Below are 6,000 nucleotides of genomic sequence, written 5' to 3'. Positions count from 1 at the left end.
CACATCAACAAAAAAAAAACAAAAAAATCAATGTAATTAATTTAAAATTTTTAAAAAATAAATTTAATTAAAAATTTTCGAAAACCAACTTAAAAAATAAATAATATTTCGTAAACGAATTTAACTATCTACTCTATAAAATATATACATCTATATATCTAAAAATAATCCGGTACATCAGTCATAGAATGTCCGATAAGGCATTAGTAGTAGACAAAATCATTTCATATATTACACCTTATTTTAAAAAAATTACTAATATATGTATCCGTACCTTATATAAGGTAATATATAAATATATATAATATTTTTTAATTTTTTTAATGAAATTATGTACAGTAATTTTTATTATAAAATTTTTATTAAGTTAATTAAATTTAAAATTAACTATTTTTAATATTACAAATAATAAATTAATGAATAGTAATTTTAAATATTTTTAAAATATAACAATTATTCATTAATAATAATATATAATTTGTGATTGAATTAAAATACTTATATTAAAATTTTATCTTTTAAAAAATTTTTCTTTAATATTAGTAGTTAAATTTATAATTTTTTTATAATTTATGAGTAAAATTTTTAAATTCTCTCATTTTTATATTAAAATCAATTTGAATAATAAATACAATCTAACATGAGATAAGATTTATCATTAGATTAATTATCTTATTTATAATTTACCTAAAATTATTTTATATTATAGTATCATATTCATTTTTAGAATTAAAATAATATGGTCAACGTTGTTATCCGTTAAAATTTACTGATTTTATCTAGTTTTGAGTTAAAGTAATTGTATTTATACCTATAAATAGTTTTATATTTTTTTATTAGTTTAAACACCTGCCAAAACTAATAATAAAGATAAGATAAATGCACATTTTAATGCATAATATCTTGTCTACACGTAAAATAATAATTATTGATATAGATTTTTTCTATAAAAAAATCTTTTGTTACAATAAAACAGAAATAATGTTAATTATTCAAAAATCAAAATCGATTTAGCCATTTAGTACAATTATTTGTTTAAAAGACAAATTTTTGTATGTATAAAAAAAATTAAGATATTACTCAAACATTTATCAAGTGTTTTATAACAGTACTTATTAATCATGGAGTCTTTTTTTTTATTTCAAATTTTAAGTTTAATTCTCACTACCATTACTTTAGGGTAATTGAGTTAGATCTCAAATATAAAATCTTCCATTTTATTTGGTAATATTTTAAACTTTAAGTGTATCTCATTCTTCTATTTAAAAACATAAAAATACAATGTCACTTAAATTAAAATTTAGTGCATTTTAACCATTCAGTGAATTTCAACAGAAATTAAACTCCAAAAAAATGTCATTGTCGTGTCCATGGCCATAAGAAAAAAGTCAAAATCCCTTCTCTACAATACACAACCGTAATAACTTTATTAAATATATATTTTATCTTTTCAAATGTGTTAAAAAGATCAATGTAAATAAGATTTACTTTAACTAATTTTTTTCAAAGTTTAATTCTCCTATTGTTATTCTTTTAAATGATAAAGAATTATCTACTTCGGTTACTAACGCATAAGAAGGTAATCTTTTAGAATTTTGTCACAAAATTATAAAATTTAAAATAAATATAACTACTTAATCTTATTATTATACATAGTTAATTCTACACATAATATATAATAATGTTAAAATCCAATTAATTTAAAATGATCAATAATTAAAAAATTTATATTATTGTGATTAATAAAATCATCCTTTATGTTTATTATCCAAATATTTTTTATATTACCAACAAATCAAAAAAATGTATATGGAGTACATGTTAAGAATTTAAATTTAAATAATTAAACACATAAAAATAAAGTTAAATATAAATTTATCATTATTTATAAGTAAGAGTGTTCAAATAGAAACTAATCCACATAAAGCTATTATCCACCAATCCAAAGTAAAAAATGCATCAAAATCACACTAATTTAGATTAAATCGAATTCTCTTTTTTGCAAATTACATAAATTGAATCAGATTTCATATCTACTTCTCAAATTTTACATTAATATATTAATTTGTTACCTATTTTGATATTATTATTATTATTTATTAAGTATTTTTTGAATATAAAATGAAAATCATTCATTTCAGTCAAATTAAATAATTAATGTAATTGATTAGTTATAATTAATATAATCAAATAAAATATTAAATAATGTGATATTTATTTCAATTAAATTAAATAAATAATTAATGTATTTAAATAAATTAAATAAAATAAATTATTAAATACTTTCAATAACATATTACATTAATTATATTATTAATTGATAAAATTTAACTTTAATAATATATAATAGATTATGTTTTATTTTTCACTTATTAATTAAAAGGATAAATGAATGCATCATATATTTTTAAAATATCATTATTGAGAATAGATAAAGAAAATAAATAAAATATTTAAAAAAATTTATTAATAATAATCTTATTATGTGCTAAAGATATATGTTAACAAAAGTACACAGAATTATTAGTATTTGTTATAGACTAAAAAACTAACCACTAAATCAGCGATATCCATAAAAATATAGTTTAAATTTTAAGATATATAAAAATTGGGATAATTAACTTATTTTAATTTAAAAGTTTAAAAAATTAATAAAAATATCATTTAAAAGAAATAATAGTGGCAACAACGAAAGAATTACATCTTTTTCAATAATATATATGTATATAATTTAATTTCTAAAAAAGATCTTTTTCAAATCATACAAACAATCAAATGACAAAAATAACAAACTTAAAACTTTCAAACCATACAATCAACTAGCAATGTATTTGTTTTCTCCCCTAATATATATCTTCTATTCTTATTCTTAGTAATTTATTTCACAAATTACTTATCATAATTGTGAATTTCTTATAATATTTGTAGATTTGTCGAGTTAAAAAAATAGAAATAAAATTTATTTGGTTAAAATAAGCAGTTAATGACTGAGGAATATATTAAGAATACAAGGATAATAACAATAATGAATAATAAACTCTATTTTAGTGTAAATAAAAGTAATAAGATCGAACATGACACATTAACTTAAGAGGTGGTTGCATCTACAAAAATCCTATAAGTCTTATGATGATTATTATTTTATTTTTTTCTTAGTGTATGTCTTCTATTTATTTCTAAGAGATTATTTCATAAATTAGTAATCAAAATGGTAAACTTTTTGTAATAATTGTAGATTTATTAAATTAAAAATAAAATGTTCAAACTTGTTGTGTTAAAATAGCTAATTAAAGATTAAAAAATATAATAAGAGAAGTGCTAGAAAACCAGTAAATTTTATGATTTATAATAATTAATTAATTATTAATAATATTTTTAATAATATAAAATTTTATCCAATAATATAAAAATTATTCATTTTTTTTATTAATTAAATACTAACCAAATTTTAATAAAAATACTGCCCTAAACTTTCTCATACGGTAAAATAGGAATAAGTACTTAGGAGGGAAAGAATGAGAATAAATGAATAATACTTCACCACAAATCACATGATGATGAAAACATATATTTAGTATATTTAAAACAAAACTGCAGCTTGAAGTCAAAAAGTGTTTAAAGGGCCTATCTAGCGGAGATCACTATGCATGTCAAAATTAAAGTTAATAATTTCTTCTCTCTTTTACACCCTTTCACCAAGAATTTCCTTGTTCACACTTGGGTTTGCGTTATATAGTAGTAGTAGTAATTTTCAAGAAACATAAAGTGATAATTATTGAATTATTGTTTGTGTCCCAAATCTATGATCATCAGCTTCATATATATTCACCAAAAATTAATGTTCACATTAAATAATAGTCCTCTTCTTTTATAAATTTGAATTAAAGATAAGATATAGTAATAATGAACTTTTATAATGAAAATGGAAAAAGGTAAGAAAGTGGAGGTTAGGAAAACGGGGTTAATGAGAGGAGATTAAAACCAGGGGAGGGAATATGTGGTAGAGGCTTTGTTTCTTTTCACATTACAGTGTTGTGTTGCACCATTCTCGTGACGTTGATGAGTCAAATAGAGACTTATATATGTTTCCCATTGATTTAATTTGCATTGGATTGGGGCCGGTATGGTCACTATTTGTTCCATTTGGGGGAGGTGCTACTCTTATCTATCTATTATACATATCCATATATATTTTATATATTGATGGTATCTTCTTGGAGAAATAAATATATTATTGAAATGAAACGAGGGATATGTGGTGGGGTGGTGCCAAGGGAGTTCCAAACTTGGTGGATTAGATCCCCTTTTTTATTTGATGTGATATATATAGTTTGTGTTTTGAAATCCACATAAACACACTAGTCATGACTAGTGGATGTGTTGCTTCCTCCATCTTTCGGATGACCTAATTTATTGCATTTTGCTAAACAGAATTTTAAGAGCATTTATTTTACTAGTTTTATGTCTTTTAAAGGAAAGTGTCATTCATAAAGCGCCTCGTCATCATATTTTAAAATGCTAAAGTGTTTGTCATGAAATTACTCATTCCAAAAATTTAAATTGATAGGAGAAGATAACACTAATAGTTATATTTCTAACACTTGTTTTGAGAGTGTTAGAGATATAACTATTAATGTTATCTTCTCCCATCAACTTAAGCTTTTGGGATGAGTGATTTCATGACATGGTATCAGAGTTCTTTTACAGTATTTAGCATTATACAAAAATGCTAAAGTATGTAGTGTTTTTTATTGTGAATAAGTTCAATGTAAAAAATTAATTTGGATTGGTGTAATAATTAATTGGTTTATTAGTTCATTTAAATAGGTATTGAAAATTTAAAATATGTACATGTCTTGTACATATTGAAAATTGTCAATGAAATTCTAATCCACAATAAATTAGTTAATAACTTATTAAGACAATAGATACTGTAAGTAACAAAAAAATAATCTAAATATAAAAGTGCCTTTCATTAGTACTTTTTACATAAAATATGCGAAAAAAATGTGTCATTGTAACAAAACGATGACATCTCGATAAATAATTTGAAAATGGTGCCATTTTGATAAAAAAAATAAAAAATAAAAAATGGTGGTGTATGAAAAAAACGTTTTTAAAGATATAATCTTTTAAGTATTAATCGGATTATAATTTAATCTGACTTGTAGAGTGATGAAGTTCTAATGAAATATATTAGGCAGTACCTAAAAGAAAACATGAGATAGAGAATATGGGTATAACTATAAGAAGAAAAAGAAGAAAGAGAGCAACACAACCATACAAATTAAAAGAAAAAAATTTAATAGAAAAAAAAGTTTGATATAAGTCTTTTAGTATCTTTCACATGGAGTCGTGTTAGAATCTTATTTGGAGTGCTATTCTATCTTCGTGTTAGTGAATTATAAAGACACCAGACATTAGTTATATTTGGTAAAGACTAAAGAGTATTTACTTTTATGTTATTTGTGATGTTATACTATTATATTTGGGTGTGTTAGTCTCAGATTTAATTATTTTTTTCGGTTTGAGCTATTGTAATTTTTTTATTTGTAGTCTTGTATATAATGAGTGCTGACTTAATCTCTTTTTTAGAGTTGAGAGTTTTGCAGATGATCGAAACAAAAAATGAATATAAGACATTTCTTATAATAATTCCAACAAGATATTTGTGGAGTCTTTAATTCCTCTTTTAGCAAGAACTTGATCTATTGGAGTGACAAGTAGAGGTGAGGGGAAAAGAAATTTGTTTAGAGAAGAGTAAAATTAGATAAAAAAAAATGAAGATTATAATTAGGAAAAATTTGTAAGTATATTAATATACCGATATTTTAATAAATTTTATTATTAATTTTAATGATATATATTATATATTTTTATAATTAAAATTAACGGTTAATATTACAAAAAAGGTTGAATACTATTAGATTTATTGTCAGACGTTAACGTCGAATTTATCGGCGGATATACTGTCGGATACGGCAAAAAATTCATTACCCT

The sequence above is a fragment of the Arachis hypogaea genome, chromosome 15 (genome assembly GCF_003086295.3).
Source record: "Arachis hypogaea cultivar Tifrunner chromosome 15, arahy.Tifrunner.gnm2.J5K5, whole genome shotgun sequence".
In the NCBI taxonomy this organism is placed as follows: Eukaryota; Viridiplantae; Streptophyta; class Magnoliopsida; order Fabales; family Fabaceae; genus Arachis; species Arachis hypogaea.
Note: the sequence above shows the minus strand (reverse complement) of the source record.